General features: G+C 40.8%; 1 long non-coding RNA gene across 1 annotated transcript in view; it reads left to right on the top strand.

The window, feature by feature from the left end:
- LOC141275660 (uncharacterized) overlaps nucleotides 1-4,905 on the top strand; it is a 35,435-nt gene extending 30,530 nt beyond the window's left edge. The window contains exon 2 of the long non-coding RNA XR_004524470.2: nucleotides 3,958-4,905. This is a non-coding gene — a long non-coding RNA (uncharacterized lncRNA). The remainder of the gene's footprint in view (nucleotides 1-3,957) is intronic.
- The last annotated feature ends 19,563 nt before the right edge of the window (nucleotides 4,906-24,468 follow it).

The following is a 24,468-nucleotide window of genomic DNA, read 5'->3' as shown; positions in this document are numbered from 1 at the left end:
TCACAGCCGTTTATTTATCTGAACCAGCTAACTGATAATTATGGATGCTGGTGGCAGCAGGAATAGACTCAAATTTTTACATACTTTACCGTGTATTGCAATCGACTTTTGATATCAGATTTGCACTCTTAATTATGTTTTTCTGAATAATGATTTTTTATATATTTTTATTGTTATTTTTACAAATAAAACAATTCCTGTGAACAATAAGCAAGTCCAAATGTAAACTATAGAAATGTAGAAGTATGTGTTGGTAGACGAATTTTCACTAGAAAACTCAATTTTTTAATAATTTTAAGGAGCAATGATACATGTTACTTGTTAACAAAAAACCTTAATTAACCTGTAAGATTAAACCCTTGTGCTAGAAACTAAGGGGAGATACAAGAGGCATAAAAGAACTATGCCTCTTGGAACTTTCTATCTGATCTGTAAGAGAAGACATTTATTTTTCAAACCAGCAAGTAGCATGTGAGCCAATTTATGTTTAAGTACATTAAGTCTTTCAGAACTGCTTCCAGAGTGAGATCAACATAAGCTAGAGTTTTCAGGGACAAGGCAGGATTTTTGAGCAGCTACCTAACAATTTTGACCGACTCACTTCTCTTAAAGCTGGTAAATATTGTGGACTCACTTCTCTTGCCCAATCCCGACTCCAAAATGCACACGCAATTATGTATACGATATCTAAGTTTTCACTGACACCCTGAAGCCTATGCACAAACTCCAAAGGTGTCCACAGCCTTGGTGAAAAAGCTCCGTTGTGTTAGAGAATTAGATATGATTAGACCAGTGAGGAAAAGAATTGGTTTCTAAGGGCAAGGAAGCAGCCAAAAATGGCCAAGCACCTCCTATACGACTTGGTACATATTGAATAATGTTCTTGATTTGTACTATGGGTAGGGTTAGAAATGAAGTGGTCTTTGGAAGCAGTCTCCATATTAGGTTGAAATATATGTTGGTCAAAACTGGTTGACTATTGGCAGTTTCACGCGGTTCGACCTGATATGTGCTGTGCAGTAAGACTGTACATAATGAAATGCACTCTAATCCAATCTATGCTTCGAATCAGTGAGAGCTTTGGTTGGTCCCCAGAGTTGCTGTGCCTATTGGTCCTGGGGTAGAACTTTCACTGAGCCGTTGGAGGGACTGTTTTAATTTTTTGTTTTAATAACTAATGGAAGTTGGGAAAGTCGTCTTTCAGCTGTTTGCTGTGCCAGTCCTTTTCTCCTTTATCTGTTTCCTTTCATTTCACTGACATTGGTCGTGTAGAACTTGGACCCCCAGCTGCACAAAATGTGCCCAAGTCTTGAATAGCAAGTAAATCAACCAGTAAAGAGAATTCTAACTTCAATTTGTAGCCTTTAAAATTTTATCCAGATTTATCTCCAGGCAGTGAAGTGAAGAAGGAACAGTATATTCTAAGTTTATTTCTTGTCAAGAGCCCCTAGAGATGGGGACATAAGAGACCCTTGTTCAAGATCCTTGAAAATGAATATGAGCTATATTTTGGTGTGATCAATTTAGAAAAAGAAACTTCTTTGTTTAAAAAAAAGACTAAAGACAACACATACTAAAATGATTTGAATTTTACAGATGATACCCTACTAATATTTTTAGTTCAGCACCATCTGTTTATCTGAAATTAAATTTCTGACAAATGGTCATGCCAGGAGATGCTGTTTTTATTTTTATGTGCAGCTGAAACACAGAATAATAAAAATCTGCTTGAGTTGAAGAAATATGTTCATAAAATATTTCTTTTTTAATCTGAGTTGGCTGAGAAAATGACTTTTTAATCTAGTGGCAGCTGCTTTCATTTGGCTGGTGTTCAGTCTAAATAGTTTATGTTGGAGACAGATCATTTGTTTTATATTTGGATGCAGTATAACAAACAGTGCCTTTTGAGCTATGAGGAGGACCCAGATATCACAAACATCTTATTTTCCCTATTAGTCTACCTTTCTAATTATTTCTTGTTTCTTTGACGACACAAGTGGCATGCAATAGGTTTGTAAATAAAAAGCACAAGTGGCACATTGCAGACCACCTGGTTGCTGTGTTACTTTTATTCGACTCTAAGAAAGTCGCATCCTACACATTAATTGGCATTTGTTTACAGGAGGGGAAAACGATGGCTTTTGAAAATATGACTCAGTGGAAACACTTCTCGTCACACTGGCTTGCAAATAGGATCACTGCACTCCCTTTGGGTACTATGGGTGATTCCACCGGGAGCCTGATTCTTCCCAACAGAGTGTTAATTAAAGAGAGCCACCTCTTGGCACCTCTCTTGCTCCAGCTACACTTCAGAGTCCTCCAGCCACCTCTTTAATCAACAACATGTGTTGGATGTCTACTTTTAGTGTGAGGCACTGCAGCTACCACCCTGATTTCAAAGGTGGTGGCAAGGACAGGGTTTTATTACATTACTTCAAAGTCAGGGCACCTAAACCTATGTCAGCGATGCCATTAATATCTGCCGTTGGCTTGGAATGATTGAATTTCCCAAGTAAAGTGTGAATTTCCTAGACGAGAGAGATCTTGCCTTTTTGTCTTTGCACCCCAGCACTTAGCGTATAGATCTCCTTATGTTTATCTAATAAATCCTTGTTTTCTTACTGGGCAGTAGCAATTTAATTTTGTGTGCCAACTTCTCTTAAAACTAAAAAAAAAAAAAAAAGCATTAATTTGAAATGTAGAGGCTGGTCTTCAATGATAAACTTACTAAAAAAAGTGAAATACATTTTTAGGAAAATGGATGTATTAGGTCAGACTGCCATAACAAAACATCACAGACTGGGTGGCTTAAACAATAATAATTAATTTCTCACAGTTCTGGAGGGTGGGAAGTCCAAGATCAAGGTGCCGGGTGATTCGGAGCCTTGTGAGCCCTCTCTTCCTGGCTTGTTGATGGTAGCCTTTTGTAGTTTTCTTGCTGTATTCTAACAGGGGAAAGGGAAAGAGATCTTCCCCTTCTTATAAGGCCACAGTCCTATACAGAGCTCTACCCTTATGACCTCATTTAACCGTAATTATCTTCTAAAAGCCCTATCTATAAATACAGTCAGTTTGGTTGTTAGAACTTCAACATATGAATTTGGGGGGATACAGTCCAGTCCATAGCAATTGGATTGGACTAAAGGAGACACTTTAATTTTCGGACTCTCAGATTACCATGAAAACAACCAACTTAAACAAATTTGGTATTAATATTATTACCTTTTAATTTCATGTTTCAAAAATAAGTCAGTTTTTAGAATTTTATTTAAAGTTCGAAAATACACCAAACTAGAGTATTAAAAGTCAGGATAGCCGTTCCTGGGGAGGGGGAGGATATAGTGACCGAAAGAGGGCACAAAGGGGACTTCTGGGTTGCTCCAGTGCTCCAGTTCCTGTTTGGGTGCTGATTCAAAGGATGTGATCAGTTTGTGAATACTTGCTGAGCTGTTCATACATAATGATTTGTGCACTTATCTGTATGTGTGTTATAGGTCAACCAAAAACTAAAACACAAAAGAAAAATAAATCTGAGTCATGCATTTAGTACCAGAGGTAAACTATACAATTATCCCATTTTGTCCCAACCTAAACAGCAAAGAGGCTACTCCTCCTTTGTCTTTTCTAGTTCAGAAAGTCACTAAAGGTTAAAATCTAATGAGTGGGAGCATACAAAGAAGATTATCCCTGTATAAGGTTGACATAGTATTATCTTCCCACCAGTACCACCAGAACTGCAGACACAGTGAAAATTTCTGCCTGACATTGCTTGATGTTGTTTTTCTCCGCCTGGTAGCTCAGCAGCTGCAGGCTAAAAATCCAGGTTTCCGGGGAGAGGAGGAAAGCTTTCTGCGGAAGGGGCAATATGGGCTCCAGATCAGGGGCATAGCCGGGGTCCTCTTGTAAGTGGTGGCCGTTTTAAACAGGTTGTAAACCAACATTTTCATGTTGATCTAGAAAGTTCCAGCTGCCCTAGGAAGAGGCTTTAGATCTGCGCAAGTGCCAAAGCTGGCTTTTCAAGATAATGTATGGGGACTTCCCTGGTGGCGCAGTGGTTAAAAATCTGTCTGCCAATGCAGGGGACATGGGTTTGAGCCCCGTTCCGGGAAGATCCCACATGCCAAGGAGCAACTAAGCGCATGCGCTACAACTACTGAGCCTGTGCTCTCGAGCCCGTGAGCCACAACTACTGAGCCCACACGCCACAACTACTGAAGCCCGTGCGCCTAGAACCCGTGCTGCACAACAAGAGAAGCCTGCGCACCGCAACGAAGAGTAGCTCCTGCTCGCTGCAACTAGAGAAAGCCCCCGTGCAGCAGCGAGACACAACGCAGTCAAAAATCAATCAATTAATTATTTAATTTAAAAAAAGATAATGTATGGAGCTTCAGAGTCAAATGATATGTTTGTATGGATGTCAGTGTCCTTAGAAGCATCACTCTCACACACCCAAGGTGGAGCTTGTCTTCTCGAAAGACGATCGCAGTTAAGGAGTTTGCACCGTGTGACCTTTTAGATCAGCCTGTGGCCGCTTTGCAGAAACCTTCGAGGTTTACAAATGGGTTACTGCTCAAATTCCAGAACACCAGGACTGTGCTCCATTGTCCCCAGCTCTCACATTCAGTATTTTATTGTTTCACATTGTGCTTTAACTTCCTCCAGGAGGTTAACAGCAGAAGCCAGCTGAACATGTTGAAAACCTTTTACTTACGTTTGTGGAGCTGACTGTGCCACACAGGTGAATGGAAATTTCTTTGTTCCAGGAGGGCTGGCTCTTTCAACAGTTATCTTGGTGCTCTTGTATTGTCTGTCATGTGTAAAACAAACACATTTACCTCTATTTACCTTTTATGAATGTTGAGATGTAATTTTGAAAATAACTGCATAAAATGCTTTTACAATAAACTTTGGAGCTCTTAGTTGTCATTTCTCTGCGGAAATGTTCCCTCGTGGAAAGTAATGATTTTTAAGTTGTTGAAGGTGTTGAAAAGTTCTGACTTGTTGTTTGTGGGTTGTGTGTGTGTATGGGTAACAGGCCTATCTCTTGGTGCTTACCTAAGTTAAGAGACTCTAGACTTTCATGATCACATTAGTCTCTAGGTGTTGGTATATTTCCAAGCCTTTGGGGATGTAGGTCTTTTCTTCACCATTACCCACCCCTTGACATTCAGAATGTCCTTAGACCACCAGCATCGGCTTACCCAGGAGCTTGTTAGAAATGCAAAGTCTGGGGCCCCACCTTAGATCCAGTATCTAATAACAGAATCTGCATTTTAACGAGCTCTCCAGTGATTCTTACATACATACAGATGAATCAGCAAGTAGGCCATGGCAGGAATTGAGAGATCCTTCTTCTCAAAACGTCTGCCGCCGGGCCAGTACTGCTATTATTTAGGATGAATCTCTCGAGTTTAAGCCGCTTATTATGAAAAACTCCCTGGCCTGCGTAACTAAGTAAGTCATTTTCAGTTCAAAGCCTTCACGTGAATCCATCCACTCACACCTTTCCAACTCGACAGATGGCAGAGAGTAGGTTGACTGAGGAGTGAGGGCGGGAGGAGGGAAGTGGAGTAGAAAATGCAGGGAATTTTCCTTGGTGGAAGAAAGTAGGCAGAGTCCATAACGACGGCACACTGGAGTAGTGCTGCGGGGTGGCAGGAAGGAACAAAATAGCAGTGACACAGCAGTGGGCACAACAATGGTAAATAACTGTTGGTGAGGGTATTCCTAAGCTTGTTTGACAATAATAATCACCTGGGGGATGAGGGGGACTTCTTAAAACATAAAGTTTCCTCTAGAGGCAGGGAATTATGGAATATTCACCCTGGTTTATCCTTTGTTCACTCTGGGCTTGTGACATCTGAAACTCTAGGGGAGAAATATCTGTATTTTAAATAAGTGCCTCAGGTATTCACATCCACAGGCATGGCTGAGTGAATGGAGAGCTTGGATCCTGTGCCTGATGCTCTATAAATATTCTTTCCAGCGCTCACAATAAGCCTAGAAAATCTTACGGCATTTTACCAACTGCCTTTTGTGACAGAGAAGTTCAGTAGATTGCCCATTGTCACACAGGCAGTGTGGATGGATTCCATCCCAGATCTGTCTGACTCCAAAGCCTTTGTTCTCTCTACTCTGTCCTACCATAACCTTATACAAAGCCACTGTGGCCCAAAGGTTATTCTACCCAGAACACACTCTGGTTGCCCCAACCCCACTTTTGGGGGGTGGCAGTTTCTACAGAGTTTCTATAACTTGACCTGAAGTTATGACATAAGCGTTCAGATTTGGGTGGAGTTGTTCAAGGAAACCACGCTCGCTGATGAACTCGTAAGGATGCCTCCTCCTGCTGCAGTTAATAACCAGCAACCCAGAGCTGGGATGCTGGTCCCAAAGGGATGAAAAGCAGGGCTCTCCCAGGTAAATGAGAATTTCTGGTTGCTTGGTATCAAAGCAGTTTCCAAAAGTGATGGAAGCAGGCACATATTGCTCCTATCCTCTGAAACCTTATTTTGTTTCAAGAAATCCCTAGAAAGAAAACACACTAATTTAATACAGCAATGTTAAATAGTGATAGTAGCGAGAGTGGGGCACCATCTGGTGCATTTGATTAATTGTCAAGGTTGGCTTTTCTTTAAATGCTGCTTATTGCTCAGTCCACTCATCTTCAATTACTAGACCTAGAAGTCGTCTGGTGGTGATGTCTTAGTATTACAAGAGTGTCCTTGCATATTAAATTCCTCAACTTGGGCTCAATTTGGGAACTCAGATGCAACATTTGACCTTCATCGATATTTAATCTCCTGTTATTGGTTACAGCCACCATCATAGATTTGCTTCAGAAACTTTTGATTCTGATTCTGTTGTCTAAGACAGTGGTCTCCCATGCGGGGTGTGTAAACCCCAAAATGATCCACTGGGATGTGGAAAACAAATATTACCGGTTTCATTAAAATTTTTAATTTATATGTAAATATTTAATAAGGTAGACCATGTATAAAATTTATAACTAAACACATGTAAATATACTGGGGGGAGCGTACGTGATTAAAAAGTTCTGGCCCTTTGCGATACTGGCTCACTAAAGTTTATAAGATTTTCATGCAGTATATCAAGTCTTCCTACCAGTGTCACGTTTTCTGCTTACTTGATAAGAGTGCCCTCATCCTTGTCAATTCAATTTGTGTTTATCCTATGTAGAATCATGTGCTAAATGTTCCAGTGTATATATAAGCATAAGGCATATTTTACTGCTCTTAGGAAGTTTACTATCTGGAATGGGGACGATGATAATGGTAGTGATTTTGGAGGAGGTTACAAGAATAATGGGGGTGTCGATGGTGACGGTGATGATGACGATGGCCAAGAAAGAGAAAAGGAGAAGAAAGCCTTATTTATGGTTGACATGAAAGCAAAATTGGAGTTGACTGCTTCCTCTCCCTGCTCTCTGGTAATGTGACATCTTTCCTTAGCAGTGATGCTCTTCCCAGCTTGTTCATCTTGCTTCCAGTGCAGCTTAAAAATACTTTTTAGTCATCTTCAGCATGTACTATAATTCTCAGCTTCCTAGGATTTAAGCCTTGGGAACAGGAGGTTTTCCTAGGCCCCTACCACTCTTCTGTATTTTGGTCCTCGGTGCTCCGCAAGCTGGGAAAGCTGTGAGTCATGACTCCCATATGGTGGGATTCCCTCCCTTCCCCTCGATCTACATGCCTGCCCAGCCATCTGCTGCCACTCTCAAGGTTATGGAGCAAGAGATGACACAGGGAAGGGAAAGGAAAACACCAGAAAAATGAACACTGTTTTATAAATAAAACTGAAAAAAGCTGTATTTTCTTATTATAAAAGCAATTTGTATTCATTACAGGAATATCAGAAAATGAAGCATAAAAACAAATCAAACAAAACGAAACACAATCTCCCTCAGAGCATCGTTAATTATTATAACCATCTCCTTGTGTGTTTTTCCAAACCTGCATCCCGTATCTATCTATGTAGCTAGCTATCAAACAAAATGGGATCATTACCACATTATTTTGTAACCTGTTTTTTAATATTGAATTATGAACATCTTTCCATGTCCATAAATATATCCCTACACTAGCATTTTTAATGTTTAAGGAATATTTTCTATGCAAGGCATTATTCCAATTGCTGCACTTTATATACAAAAATAGGCAAGATTGTCTCTGCCCTCATGTGGGTAACATAATTATTTTCTCTATGTAATATTTAGGTCATTTCCATATTTTTGCTTTTACAAATGCTGTGATGAATTTCCTTGTAGCTAAATCTTTGCATATACTCATAATTTTTGAATGATTGCGTTGGCTACTCTGTTTGCCCCTCTGGGTTTACTCCCCATGCTTCTTTGCCTTGCTATGTGGCCCTCATCACTGGGCTCATTTACCCTCTGGCAATGGGAAGCACAAGCAGGACATTGGAGGAGGGTAGTAGAGAGAGATGGGTGATATATTCTGACTCACGCCTTCCCTCCTTATGGATTGTCATTAGCCACCTTCTTGCATTGATGATGGCTTTTGTGCCTGGGCGCCCTTCTCCCAGAGCTCAGTTTTCAGGGAGTTGCTCACACCATGACACTGCACCATTTCTTTTTGGTTTACCTTAACCTTGCCGTAGAGGGTTCTTCATTAAACCCTCTCACTTACCCCATGGCTGTAGGGATAGAAAAATTTTCCTTTCTTCCCTTCTAGGTTCTTTGGCTGGTCTAAGAATCAAATTGACATATGACAGACTAACAGGAGAAAAACAAATTTAATTTTGTACGTAAAGGGAGCACCATATAAAAAATGAGACCCAAGGGTAAGTCAGGCAATTGAGGCTTATAGCCCATCCCAAGCTAAGGAACGGGATAGGAGCCTGAGGCTTCAAAGGGGAGGGGGGCCGGGAATTCCCTGGCAGTCCAGTGATTAGGACTCTGTGCTTTCATTGTGGAGGACCCGTGTTCCATCCCTGATCCGGGAACTAAGATCCCGCAAGCCAAGAGGTATGGCAAAAAAAAAAAAAAAAAAAAAAAACGTTGATAAAAGGGGAGGGGTGTAATTCACAGGATGATAAGAAGGGCAGATGTTTGCTCTGCCATACAGATAGGTCGTTCAGATAAAAAGTTATCTCTGGTAGTAGCTCTCTTTCTGGGCCAGGCCCCCTATTTAAATTCTTTTAGGTAGTTAAGGGAGAGGTAAAAGTTTTTCTTGAATCTACTGGGTCTTGATTGCCTCCAGCTCAAAACAGTTCACACGCCAAAGTGGCACATTGTGGGGTAACCTGTTCTGCTCCCCCGCCGTTTGTTTCGTAGCAGGACCCTGGATGGTAAAAGCATAGTCCTTTCCCTAGCATATTCTGCATCCCTAACTGCTTACCTGCGTTGGGTCATGTAGAAAAGTCAAGAACTCCCTTTTCTCTTTTGACTTAAGACCTAGACACCAGTGACCACTGAGCTGCCGTCTCCCATTTCTTTCTGCTGGACCTCTTCATAAGTGCCATGGGGATCTCTCAAACTATGACTGAGGCACTCTGGCGGGGAGCACAAGAGAGAACCAGGAGAGCCCTTCAGCCCTCCAATTTGGAACTTTGACTGCAAGGACTGTGCTACCTTCACTTTGTTCTCGATGCCCGAAATCCTCACTGGAGTCACAGTGAATTGGAAGAGGTTGTGTGACCATTTCTTAACCTTTTAAACATCTGAGCTCATAGCAAAATTTGTTTCTTTAATTCTTCCTTCACTTCAGACTTGTGGTATTACAGTATTCTTATTACATATACAGAACTGTATTTTTAGAGCTTCTAGCTTGAATTTGAGTCCCCTGATACTATCTCTTCTGTGATTCTGTCTTTTCTGTGAATCAGTAGAAATGTGTTTCTTTAAAGTCTACATCCAGTTTTACCTTCCTCGCCTTTTGGATTTTTAGATAATGCTATCTCTTTCTTCAAAGGTTCTTCACACTTCTGTTTAACCAGTTCTCAGCTGTTAAGAATTGTCTGTCCCATTTTTTTGTCTACCTTGTGTTCAATGAAATTGCTAGCAAAACTAGTCCAAGAATGATCAAATATTCTTCTTTTTAGTGAGACGAAATTTTTGATGTGCACATATTTGGGGTTCCCATCTTATTGCTGTGCTCCAGGCCTCTGCCCCCTGGTGCTTTACCTTGTTCTGAAATTCCAATTCCCACAGGTGGGCACTTAGAAGGAGTTTGGCTTCAGAGTCAGAAAGATCTGGAGTTAAATCCCATCACTTACTGGCTTTGTCACTTTAAGGCTTCTATCTTTACTGAGTTTCAAGTTTCCTGACTTACCTCACAAGGTTGTCAGGAGAAGTAAATGAGATGACCCATGTGGAAATAATCTAGCATAGCATGTGGAAATGTGGTTTCTCAGACTAAGTCACTTTCTCCTCTCTCCCTCCCCTCCCTCTCTCCTCCCCACGTCCCCTCCCCTGTCACATGCTCTCCTCTTCCTTCCCTTCCTCCCTCTCCACTTCTCCTTCCTCCTCCCCGCGCCCCCACCCCCGCCACTCCTCTCCCCTTTAACCTGTCCAGTAAGACAGACATGAGGATAAGAGGGGTTAAAAGCCAAGTCATTTTATTTCTCCTTAGAAACAGACCAAAAAGTGCAGGGAATTATACGCAGAAGGAAAACCACCTTATAAATCCAGGCCCCAAAAGGCTTTTCCAGCACTTCTGAGTTCTCTCATGAACTCTTTCCTTGTAGCATCAAGGACACAAAGAATGATGGGAAGTTGCTGATAACAGTCATTATTTTCCCAGTCTTTGAAAAAATGACTGCCCAGTGTGTCAGACTGAAGAGTTGTTGTGGTGAATAAGATAAACTCTAAAAGTGTTTACATAATATGTCAAATGGTCTTATCTGGTGGAAGGGAGCTGGCTGGCTAACATGAGCCAGTTCAGTAATTCTAAGATGTTTGAAGTTGGGTTGGAAGGATGATCCTTTGTTTCAGGAAACTGCTGTATCAGCTGATAAGGGCTTCTCCAAAGGCTAGCTGGAGGAATGCATTGTGAGTCCTTTGCACCAGGATTCAGACTTCACTTGATCCCTATTTCTCAATTTTTACAAATTTTTAACTTTTCAAGGAAACTAGATTGGTCTTAAGATCTTTTAAGAATTAATTTCAGGGCTTCCCTGGTGGCGCAGTGGTTCAGAATCAGCAGGGGACACGGGTTCGAGCCCTGGTCCGGGAAGATCCCACATGCCGCAGAGCAACTAAGCCTGTGCGCCACAACTACTGAGCCTGCACTCTAGAGCCTGCGAGCCACAACTACTGAGCCCGTGTGCCACAACTACTGAAGCCTGCGTGCCTAGAGCCTGTGCTCTGCAACAACAGACGCCACCGCAATGAGAAGCCCGCACACCACAAAGAAGAGTAGCCCCCGCTCCCTGCAACCAGAGAAAAGCCCGTGCGCAGCAACGAAGACCCAACACAGCCAAAAATAAAATAAATTTTTTTAAAAATTAAAAAAAAATTGGTTTCACAATATTATGACAGAAAATATATTTTTAACTTAAATTTGTATTACATAATATTTTATGTATGCAAAAATAATAAATGTAGTATATAATATATATGTAAGTTGTGAGAAATATTAAAATATAGACACACAGGGCCTAGAACATTAATATCTGGGCTCTCCTCCATTGATTTCTACTTCTGCAAAAATAACTGCTCTTCTAAATTTTGCATTCCCATTCATTAAAAACAAAACACTTTTACCATATATAGATGCATTCCTAAACAGTTTGTTTAGTTTTGCTTGTTTTTGAGCTGTATCAAAATGGCATCATAACATATGTAGTGTTTTTTCTCTCAAGTTTTTAACATTCATCATTTCATCCATGTTGTTGTCTGTAGCTGAAGTTCATTCATTTTTACTACTGTTCCTATATTCCATTTGGTGAGCATACCACAGTTCATTTATCCATAGTACTATCTATGAACATTTTGGTTGTTTATTGTTTCCAGGTGTTTTCTTTTTTAATAATAGTCTTGTTAACATAGATGAGAAATATAATAATAAGAATTTTTAGTGTTCTTTTGTCAAATTGTCATAAACACTAGATTGATTTGTATAGTGTTCCTTCGAGCTTTTTCTATTTTATTATTCCCATTTATCACCTAAAGACACTTAGATGCAGGAAAAAATATAAATGATTTGCCCATGCTCTGTTGTCACTGATGCTTATTTCCACTGCTGTTAACTTCAAGAACCAGTTAAGTCCCCTCTTGGTTCTTGTCTGAACAGAGAAGAGTCCCTTCCATTCTGACACCAGAACTAGAAAGATATTTATTTCAATTTCACAAAACTTACAATCCGAGACATTTCGTCACAGTGAAAATAAAATAAGCTCAAGAGGCAGACAGATTTGGGTTTTAAAATACTAGCATCAGCACTTGTAGCAGGGGTAGTCTTGTGCTAATTACTTTGTTCTCCCAATCCCCAGGTGGAGATCGCAATGCTTTCCTCACAGGATGGCTCACTGATTATGTCAGGTAAGACGTGTGAAAGGCCCAATCATCACATTATAAAACAAAGAACAGAGGAGGCTCACAGCCTGACCAATGGGACTTGTGATCTTAGCCTAAAAAAATGACACAGATGGAATAGAAAGAGGTCAGTTTGGGTTTGTGCCATTTCTAATCCTTTTGTGGATGGTTCTGGCTCAGAACAGAGGAATAGCGAGGTCCTTTATTGACTTGATGGTAATATAATGTTTTGGCTTTGCTTAGGATATCAGCTTTTTCTTCCCAAACCTATCTCGTGGGTTATTTTAACAGTCCGTTCATTAGTAGCATAAGATTCCTTTGTGCTTTGTTTGACTAGCAAAGAAGCAAAAACCCATCACGGTGGTTTCTAATAATTAAGGAGATTATGCATTTTCCGCTGAAGAAAAATGTAAGTTATTTAATGTGATTTAATGTTAATTAGTTAATTAATGTTAAAGCCATTGCATAAAGCATTTAAATCCAGGTATGGGACTGGAGCTCCAAAGGGAGTGTGACCTGGTCTGTCTTGTTCTCCACTCTGTCCCCAGTGCCTAGCACAGTGACTGTACATAATAGTTGCTAATCAATATTTGATGAATGAATCAATAAATGAAAGTGAAACCGCACACCTGGTCCCAGATTGGGACTCGAACCCAATCGCACCTCAGATGGGACCCGAACCCAGCCAAAACTTGGATTGGAACTTAAACCCACGGGCTGGGATTCCAACCCAGCCAAAATTCAGATTGGGACTTGAACCCACTGTCTTTAAATTAAAATCACTCACCCGGTGTCAGGACTTACTGAAGCTCTGGTTCTTTATGTCTCAGCACAGAAGGAATTCAGCAAGAGGCAAAGTGATAGGCAAGAAGTAGATTTATTAATATAGAACGCTTGTGAGGGATACAAGTGGGCAGATAAGGGGGCTCTGCCCCAAGAACTAAATGGGAAAGCCAGTTTATTTAGGGAGATACACACTCCATAGACAGAGTGAGGGCCATCTCAGAAGGTGAGGAGCCCTGGGAGATACACATTCCATAGACAGAATGCAATCAGTCTCAGAAGGTGAGAGCACCAGAGGTGTGTGGTGGTTAGTTTTTTGGGTTTTTTTTAAACATCTTTATTGGAGTATAATTGCTTTACAGTGGTGTGTTAGTTCCTGCTTTATAACCAAGTGAATCAGCTATACATATACATATATTCCCCTATCTCTTCCCTCTTGTGTCTCCCTCCCACCTTCCCTATCCCACCCCTCTAGGTGGTCACAAAGCTGATCTCCCTGTGCTATGTGGCTGCTTCCCACTAGCTATCGGTTTTACAGGTGGTTAGTTTTTATGGGCTGGGTAATTTCATAGGCTAACGAGTGGGAAGATTATTCCAACTATTTCGGAGAAGGGGTGGGGATTTCCAGGGATTGGGCCACCACCCACTTTTTTGCCCTTTATAGTCAGCCTTGGAACTGTCATGGCACCTGCGGGTGTGTCATTTAGCATATGCTAATGTATTACAATGAGCATATAATGAGGCTCAAAGTGTACAGGAAGTCGAATCTTCCTCCAGCTTGGGCCTAATTGGTTCTAACCAGTTTTTGTCATATCCTCAACGGCTATGTCATTCTTTTCAAAGGTTGTGCCCTGTCCCCCTCCCTCCTGTCTCAAAAGGACTACCTACCTCTCTTTGTCTTTTCTTATTGCAAAAATCATTTTTTTTCATGTTCCAAATCTTGAATAATGGAGGCTTAGGATACCGTATGAGTTAGTCAACAAGTAAGCATTGCCCTCTTGGAGCGTTTATCTTTGAAATACAAATATTCTAGGGAGTAACATATTATAATGTTAAAGAACTAAAGGATACAGCGAATTTAGCTAACGTTTAGGCTCATCCTCAGCCTGGGCTCTCAGAGAGGGGACTTGGAGAAGGGAATAAGAAAGCACAAAGACCTTCATGAATTAGTTTAACTGGAATGACTTGAATTGGAAACTTGACTGCTGACTACTTGCTAATATTCATAGATGGAAGGAAGGAGACTGACAGAATGGGGGCAGGAGAAGAACAAGGCCTAATCTTGGAGTCTAGACCTCTGTGAGAGAAAGGAGTCCTGAGTGGAGGGTATCTGAACAACTGAAGAGAAACTAGAGGATGATACACCTTGCATGAAGAAGCGGAGGGCCAGGTAGACAAACCTTGTCTACATGCCCATATAGATCACAGCGGTCTCAAGATAAAGAGTAATAGCCTTCATTCATTCATTTGTTTATTCAACAGACATGCAGTGAATGCCTTCATTGTTCCAGGTAGTCTTCTAGGTGCTTGGGATATATGAGTGATGAAAACAGAGATCCTGCCCCAATGGAGTTTATATGCTAGTGGGGAGAGACAGACAATAAACAAAAGAGAGAATAAGTAGACAAACCAAACAGCATGTTAGGAAGTGACACTAGCAACAGAAAAAAATGTGGAGCAGGAAAAGGGACAGTGGATGTGGGAGGAAAAGGGGAGTCACTGGAGAATTTTGAGCAGAGAAAGCAACATGATCTGACATGTGTAGGGGTGGAAAAATTCTCCCTTCTTCCCTTCTAGGTTCTTTGGCTGGCGTAACAATTTAATTGACATAAGACAAATTAACAGGAAAACATTTTAATTTCATATGTGTGGGACCCCCAAAGATATGAGACCCAACAGCAAGTTGGGCAGTTGAGGCTTATATCCCATCAATTGCAACAAAATAATTCACATGCCAAAGAGGCATATTTGGTGGTCATGTATTCTGCTCCCCCTCACGTGTTACAGAAGTTCCCATCCCTCTGACTGCTAGAGTGTGTGTGTGGCAGGGACAAGTTTAGGCAGGGAAACCTGTTGGAGGGTATTATAGTTAGCCAGGCAAAAGGCCAGGTGCTTGGACCAGGGTGGTACCAGTGAGGTGTTAAGAGGAGATAAGATTGTGGATATATTTTTAAGGTAAAGCCATCAGGATTTCTTGAGGAATTGGATATGGAATGACAGAGGATGAGGGGACTTGAGAATGTGTCAAGATTTTTTGCCTGAGCAGTTGAAACATGTACTGCCATTACCTGAGATGGGAAGGCTGCTGGTAGAGAAGGTTTGGGGGGAAAAGATTTGGAAATGTTGAGTTTGAGATGTACACAGTCAGATGTAGATGCTTGGAGTTTGGATAGAAGTATGGGCTGGAGATATATTTGGAGGAGTTAAAGGCATTTTGTAGAATTTAAAGCCTTGAGACAGGCTGAGATCATACAGGGAGTGGCAGATAAAGAAAAAAAGGAGCCAGGATTGGGCCCTGGAGCATTACAGGGAAAGAAGAAAAACCCAGCAAAGAGACTGAGAAGATCCAACCAGTGAGATGAGAAAACGAAAAGAGGGTGGGACCTGGCGACCAAGTGAAGAAGTGTGTATCAGGAAGGGATTATACACTGTGCAAAACGTTGCTTCTAGGTCAGAGTAAGAGAAGACTTAGCCATAAATTCAACAATGTGAAGATCACTAGTGAACTTGGAACTATGGAGAGCAGCTTCAGTGGAGTGATGGGGTCAAAGGCATAACTGATGTGAATTTAAGGGAGAATGGGAGGAGAGGGATTGAAGATGGCAAGAACAGAGGACTATTCCGAGGAAAGACCTACCTTCCTGGAAAGTTATTTGGCAACAAATTTTTCAAAATAAATAATTAAATTATTTTAATTATGAAAATTTAAAAATTAAATGATTTGTAATCAGTATATGTATTTTAAAGGATGCTCTCTGACTCAGTAATTCTAAGAAGTTTTTGTTGTTGTCTTCTGTTTTCTAAGAAAAAATAATCAGAGATTTACACTAAGGCCTAGATCTTTAAACACAAGGATGCATATGGCCTCTCCATGTGACATGGGCTTCTTCACAGTGTGGTGGCTGGTTTAACAGGGCAGGAGAGCCAGGTGAGAGCTGCATGCTAATATCACCTTGGGGGCTTTTCAAAAATGTCTGCCTTCAACTCCCAGAAATTCTAATTTCATTGGTCTGGAATGGATCCAGGTATTGATATTTGTATAAGCTCCCCAGGTGATTTTGTATGGCCACGGTTAAGAACCACTGCTCTCATAAAGAGCACACGAAACAAAAAGATTTGGCTTCCCAGGCATCTGCTGCCAGCAGTGTTTGATATGGCATCTATTGGGCTCCAGAGGTTCCAGTCATGTCATGTGACATTCAAAGGCTTGCCAAAGAAATGAAGAAAATGCTCGAAGCAGTAAGATAACTAATTGCAATCATTACAGAACTCCACAGCTCTCCTCTGGCTGCTTCAGAATGATGGTGGATGGGCCCAGAGCCCATGTGTTTTACAAGGATATCCTGGCAACGTGTAAGGGCTGAGTTGAAGAACTAGACTGGCACTCCTGGTTGCTTTGTTCTTAAGGTGGCAGTTAGATCAGTCAAATGCCAAGTGGAGTTTTCCCCATCATTCCTGAAGATGTAATCTCTGCACCTGAAAAACCAATGCCCCTGTTTTATTATTTGGTCAGCAGCTAAAATGAGCAGATACACATGAGTGTTAGTTGGGACTCTTCTGAAGTACTCCCAGTAGACACCACAAGGAATTAAGATCCTGTTAGTTTTTAACCTGACACAAGATGTCACCATTGCTCCTGTGCTTTTAGCAATAACAGTATAAAGTTAAACAGCAGTGAGTTTGACTCCTCGATTACACAAGTTTCCCCCCCCTCACAGGGAGATGAGTGAGGGCGTTCTGTTGATGAGCTTCATTAATCTATAGTCCATCTCACCCATCCAAGTTAAAAGTATTTATATATAAACACTGATTTTTCCCCCTTACATCAGCTGTGGATCAAAATCAATATCTCTTTGTGAACCCTTCACAGAGAAACTTTTGTGGAGGTGACTGTAAAACAAGATAAGCTGACATTTTAGCTGGAAAAGCGGAGATCGTGTATTAGTTTGCCTTCACTGCCGCTGACAATGTTGAAATGATCTCTTGCTACCATGCTTAGTTTGGTGCCAAAGCGGAAAAAAAGGCATGGACATTATCCCAGGGTACCAATGGCTAAGAAGTGGGGTGGGTAAAAGATCATTGGAGCACTAAAACATCGTCGGAAATGTTGCCAAGATGGAATACTGACAGAACTTCTCTTACACACAGCACTGTGCATGATCGGAAGGAACACTTTGCAAAGTTGCTTGGAGGTGAAGATGGTGAACTCAGAGTAGAGCTGAGTGAAGTGTAGAATTTGGGGACTGGACTTGCATTACTGGGAATATTAAGAGAGGCTGGAACTAGCAAGCATCCTAATGCTCTGCCATTCCCCTACACTGCCTCTCTATATAAACACTGAGCATCACTAAAGAATATCCATTTGAAGGAGTGCCTAATTATTACTTTGCTCTAGGTTTCCACACCAAAATATCAATATCGATTGACTCAGGCTTGTGGAATTATGGTGATTAATTTTTTTATTTTCTAATTTTTCTATGAGTATGTAACTAGAACAAAAGACCTCGAAACAACACGAACTATACACTATATGATTCCAATTATGTGACATTCTTGAAAAGGCAAAACTATGGAGACAGTAAAAAGATCAGTGGCTGCCAGGTGTTGGTGGCAGGGTAAGGGAGGGATGAATAGGCAGAGCACAGGATTTTTAGGGCAGTGAGAATACTCAGTATGATACCATAATGATGAGTACATGTCACACATTTGTCCAAACCCAAAGAATATACAACACCAAGAGTGAACCGTAATGTAAACTATGGACTTTGGGTGATTATGATATGTCAACATAGGTTCATCACTTGTCACAAATGTACAAGTGATGAACTCGGGTGGGGGTGTTGAAAATGGGGGAGGCTGTGCATGTGTGGAAGGCAGGGGAATATGGGAAATCTCTGTTCCTTCTCAAATTTGCTGTGAACCTGTAACTACCCTAAAAAAACCCCATGATTCCAGAGATTTATAATGAAGGAAGGTGTGTATGTGTTATTTACATTGTTATTGTTATAATAAATTATTATTGTTATTAAAAGTTAAGAAAATATTATCATCTATTTTCTAGTCAATCTAGATGCAGATGTAGCTAAAGCTCTGTGTTAGTCAGGGTCCTGGGAGGAAGTACATGACACGTTCAAATGATGTAATTTAAAGAGAATTCTAATGAAGAGACTATTTCTAAAGATGTGGGTAGAATGGAGGGAAATCGTAAGGGAGAGTGCAGTACCTGAGGATAGATCATTAGAATTATTATTGCCATTAGGTCTGGAGGGCAAGAGGAGAGAGAGCTTTATGGACCACCCAACTGGAGTTGTGAAAATAAGTCTTTCTCTCTCACTCCAACCTCTGCTGTATAGCCAATTCAACTAAGACTGTTAGTGTGGTCCACATGAGTCAAATTCCCAGGATACTCAATGAAAGGAGCAGGACAAAGAGTAGATCTGAGGGGGAAATAAAAGATGTACAGCAGTAATTTTTTTAAAAAATTCATTTTTATTATATGATTCTACAAATTCATATGGTTCTACAAGGTTTTCAAAGAAAATGAACAATCTCTTTTCCCACCTTTTTGCATCCCTGTTACCCACTTTTAAGAGTCAACCACTTTTGATTGCATTAACTATTTTTTTCTGGAATTTATCTCCTTATTTTAAATCAACACTGATATTTCTAATTTTTTCTAATTCAATGTTATTAATTGATTTCTTACTACAGGAGGCTGAGGATTTAACTCTCTTACCTCCCCTTCCTATGTCACACTGAGTTCCAGAACACACATGCTTACCCTATCCCATCCTACAGTACGGTTATACCAAATTTTAAAAAATTAGATCAGAATTCAGTATTCATGTTGTGATTTTGTAACTATTATGCATAAATAGTATACATTGTAAAGGTAGTATACAATTATTACGTTTCTTTTCTTGGAAAACTTGTTTTCTCTGGAGCTAATAATTGTATCATTTTTTTTCCATAAATTTATTTTATTTACTTATTTTGGGCTGTGTTGGGTCTTCACTGCTGCACACGGGCTTTCTCTAGTTGCAGCGAGTGGGGGCTACTCTTCCTTGTAGTACGTGTGCTTCCTATTACGGTGCTTCTCTTGTTGCAGAGCACAAGCTTTAAGCGCATGGGCTTCAGTAGTTGTGGCACAAGGGCTCAGTAGTTGTGGCGCATGGGCTTAGTTGCTCCGCTGCATGTGGGATCTTCCCGGACCAGGGACTGAACCTGTGTCCTCTGCACTGGCAGGTAGATTCTTAACCACTGCGCCACCAGGGAAGTCCCAATAATTGTATCATTTTGGGCCTATATTTTTTCTATATACCTTTCTCTAATTCATCCCCAAACACTCTTCCAGAAGCATCATTCCCCTTTGAGTACATCAAACATTGGTGGTAATCTACTGCTTCATTTTGTGTTTGGAGTTATCCTTATTGGAGCCCTCCATCCACTTTCTCCAATGTGAATCAGTGGTTCTCTGGGTTCACTTCTTAGCTGTGTGGTTCCCTTCACCCTCATCCTGGTGAAAGAGAATTATCATCTCTCCTCTCTTTGATTCCTTTACTTGATCCTTTATCTTCTGTCTTAGTTTACTACCTCATTCTGGTGGAGCACATCTAATGATTCGCGTACCAATTCCAATGGTAGTGGTAGTGGGTGGGGTTGGGGGTTGTGGTTCCACAGCACCAAGCAGTTCTCCAGTACCAGCTGGGTGTCCTACAATTCAACTCAATTTTGACACTATCTACCCAGAGATACCATCAGATCCCACAGGTTAAGGGTTCAGTCCTACAAGACTGGTGTCCCCCCCCACCCCGCCCTTCAGAGGCCAATCACAAGTCCAGGTATCACCTGGGCTTCTGACCTAGTGACTCTAGTAGATTGTTGATTCCAACGACCCCCTACTTGTATTCGATTAACTTGCTAGAGTGGCTCACAGAACTTAGAGAAACAGTTTACTTACTAGATTACAGGTTTATTATAAAAGGATCTAATTTAGGAACAACCAGATGAAAGAGATGTAGAGGGCAAGGCATGGGGAAAGGGGGTGTGTGGAAGTTCCATGCTCTCTGAACTTCCATGCTCTTTGAGCTCGCTCTCTCTCCCCATTCTCCACGTGCTCACCAACTCAGAAGCTCTCTGAACCCTGTCCTTTTAGGTTGTTATGGAGGCTCCATTAGGCATGACTGATTAAATCATTGGCCACTGGTGATTGAGTTCAATCTCCAGCCCTTCACCCCTCCCAGAGGTGGGGGTGGGTTGGGGTGGGGTGGGGCTGAAAGTTGCAACCCTCTAATCACAAGGTTGGCTCCACTGGCAAAAGTCTCCTCATTAACATAACAAAAGACACCTTTATCCCTCTCAACACAGGAAATTCCAAGGGTTTTAGGAGCTGTGTGACAGGACCTGGAGGAAGAGCAAATATGTATTTCTTATTATAAATCACAAGATCACAGCACTCCAGTAGCTTCCTGAGGTTTTTTAGACCTTGCATGTTTTTGAGACATTACATGTCTGAAAAAATATATATATATTTTTTGTTTGTTTGTTTTTTGCGGTACGCGGGCCTCTCACTGCCGTGGCTTCTCCCGTTGCGGAGTACAGGCTCCGGACATGCAGGCTCAGCGGCCATGGCTCACGGGCCCAGCCACTCCGCGGCATGTGGGATCTTCCCGGATCGGGGCGTGAACCCGTGTCCCCTGCATCGGCAGGCGTACTCTCAACCACTGCGCCACCAGGGAAGCCCCTGAAAATATTTTTAAACTACTCTCAAAACATATTGATAATATGATTGTGTTTAGAGTTCTATATAGAAACTATTTTTTAAAAGAATTTTAATAGCATTGCTCCATTTTCTTCTAGCTAGTCTACTTCTTTAGCTTTTATCTGTGAGCTATTTTTGCTCTCTGGAAGATTTTAGAATCTTCCTCATATACCCAGTGATCTGAAATTTTACAATAATACCTTAGCAAGGGCGTGGTGCTAGCTTGGCCCCTTATTCTGTTCTGGGAAATTTAAATTATTTTTTTGATTTTTTTTTTCTCCTCTCCATTTTCTTGTCTTTCTTTCTAGAACTCTTATAATTCAATCTTGGACCTCCTTGATTGATCCTCTGATTTTCTTATCCTCTTTCTGGTATGTTCCATTTCTTTCTTTTTCTGTCCATTCAACTTTCTATAAAATTTCTTCAACTTTATCTTTTTATTTATTTATTTATTGGCTGCGTTGGCTCTTCATTGCTGTGCGCGGGCTTTCTCTATTTGCAGCGAGCGCGGGCTGCTCTTTGTTGTATTGTGTGAGCTTCTCATCGCAGTGGCTTCTCTTTGTTGCAGAGCACAGGCTCTAGGCACACAGGCTGCAGTAGTTGTGCCACACGGGCTCAGTAGTTGTGGCTTGCAGGCTCTAGAACGTAGGCTCAGTAGTTGTGGCACATGGGCTTAGTTGCTCTGCGGCATGTGGGATCTTCCTGGACCAGGGCTCAAACCCGTGTGCCCTGCATTGGCAGGCGGATTCTTAACCACTGCGCCACCAGGGAAGTCCCTCTTCAACTTTCTCTTGTCACTCCTCTATTGATTTATTTTCTGTTATATTTTAATTTTCAAGAGCTCTTTATTTCTTCTTGGATTGCTTCTTTACTGTATAGTATTTTGTCCTTGTTTCTTGGATGATGCAGTCTTTTATCATTTGAAGATACTACTTATAGTGAGGTTTAGTTTTCTTCTGCTCTCTGCATTGTTTCTGTTTTCTCTGGTTTCCTTTTTTCCATATATTCATTGTCTGTCATGTTAGAAAATTTCTTTAAATAGGAATTCTTGGTAGTCTGTCTAAGAGTAAAACACTAAAAAGCTTAGTTTAGTGGAAACTGTACATTGGTGGGGCTTGACAAAGAGGAGGCCTGAATGTTTCATAGGAGACCCCCAAATGTTAGCATCTGTAATTAACCAAATGCTAAACATGTTAGTATTTCTCAGGGGTCATTCTCTTTATCTGGGAAGTAAGTGAGCAGCTGATGGTGTTCTCAGAGCCAAGTAGGAGGCAGGTTGGGAGGATATCACTAATTCCTCTGTTTTTAGTTCAGTACTAGTGCCCTCGGCTATGGTTATGTTTTAGCCTTTTGCCACTCAACCTTCAGAAGTACTTGGTGCTGCCAATTTCTAAGCATTCCTGGGATTCTGCAGCTCAAATTGTTTTTTCTGTTGATACTGCTATCTGACCCTGAATCCTTATAGATACTCGAATTTTACGTTTATGCTAAGTCGTTTACCACTTAGCCATCTGCTTTCCAGCTTTTAAAATTTTATGGCCATCTCTCATTTGCTGTCATCCACTCTTTCATTCTTTCTGGCCTTATGGCCTTTCTAAAAGATCATTTTTCCTGTCATGTTTAATTAGAAATCTTCCAGTCGTCTTTTTGTTTTGTATTTAAAACTGAATGAGTGGTCAGGAGAAACTCTTAAGTAGCTTGAGGTTGTTCAGGTTCTCAGGGTCATTCTTCCCCCAAGGAGTCGCCTGCTGGAGACTCAGAAGCCCCATTTGCTCTCATAAACTTTCTTTCTTCTTTGCTCTGTTGACCTTCCTCAGACATATGGCCCATTACACCCATTAAACTACATATTCCCCCATTACATCAAGTCTAGTTCCTTTATTCCTGAGAAGATTGGAGCCTTGCACATGATCAAGGTTGAAATGAATCAATTTCTACTCTATTTATAGAAATGTGGTGACATATCTCCCAAGGTATATATAGAACAATGGGTGTTGACAGCATTTTCTGTAACCATGGATACTCTGCAATTATTCCTGAACCTTACTCATTATTTATCTGCATCTGAATTTTAACAAACAGGATTCTTGCTGCTAACTCAGAATTTCCAATGAAAACATAGTGCCCATTATTATCCTCTTCTCATGAGTCAGGCTCCATCTTTCAAGTTCAAATTTAGTCATATACATTGAGAGGACTGAGTCAATCTCTCTTCTTGGATAAAGGTTGAAAATTCATCATGAGAATAATAATGGCAAAAATAATGATGATGACAATGCAATAAAAGCCAAATAGTCTAACAATCTCATTTGTTTCTTAAAATAACTCTAATGTAAGCAAGTATTATTATTAATCCCCACTTTTTTAGATGAGGAGACTTGAGCCTCAGAGATTTCCATTTACTGCCCAAGATCCCACCACTGATAAGGGACTGATTCATAATTTTGCTGTCATCAAACATTTGCTAGAAGCTTATCATGTCTCTGGCAGTGAGGATGCTGACTGAGATGAACTACTGATCTCAGGTTGCTCACAGATTGGCAAACAAATGCATAAATGAACAAGGAAACAAACAAACAAATATGCACTGGGGCTGGGGGTGGGGATGGGGATAAAAAAAAAAATCACCAAATTGCATGCTGATTTCCATATGCCATATGGAAGGACCAGAGAGGGAAATGTTTGAGATTGTATCTGTCAGGTTATGATAATAAAAGGGTAGTTAGGAAAGCACCTGACACTGGGTCCACCAACTATCTACGGTCATTTACTCGGATATACCATTTGGGAGAATATCTGCAGAAAGCATTCATCAACATATCAATAGCTTTACACTCTTCAGGGTTGTTTTCAAAGTGTATGTATCCCATGATGGGTCTGTCTAGAATAAGTAACATGATATAACCAGTTTAGTGAATATGCCATTTGATGTACTTAAACTGGTTGACCACTCAGCAATTCACTTAATTTCACACTCTATTTCCTCATTTGTAATATAGTACACCATAGGCATTTTAAGTATAACAAAAAAAATTGTTTTTTAAGCTTCTGAATTGTAATAAAATGCATATTTCTCTTGAATATTTTCTTTCCTCTGGGGTTCTAGCATCCCCTATGTTAACCATACTTCATTTATAATAATCCATTTGAGTATAGCTAAAGCCCATCCTATCACTAAATTTCAAAA

The sequence above is a fragment of the Tursiops truncatus genome, chromosome X (assembly GCF_011762595.2).
Source record: "Tursiops truncatus isolate mTurTru1 chromosome X, mTurTru1.mat.Y, whole genome shotgun sequence".
NCBI classification, from domain to species: Eukaryota; Metazoa; Chordata; class Mammalia; order Artiodactyla; family Delphinidae; genus Tursiops; species Tursiops truncatus.
The sequence above is the reverse complement of the archived record's forward strand: the minus strand, read 5'-3'. Positions and strand labels throughout refer to the sequence as shown.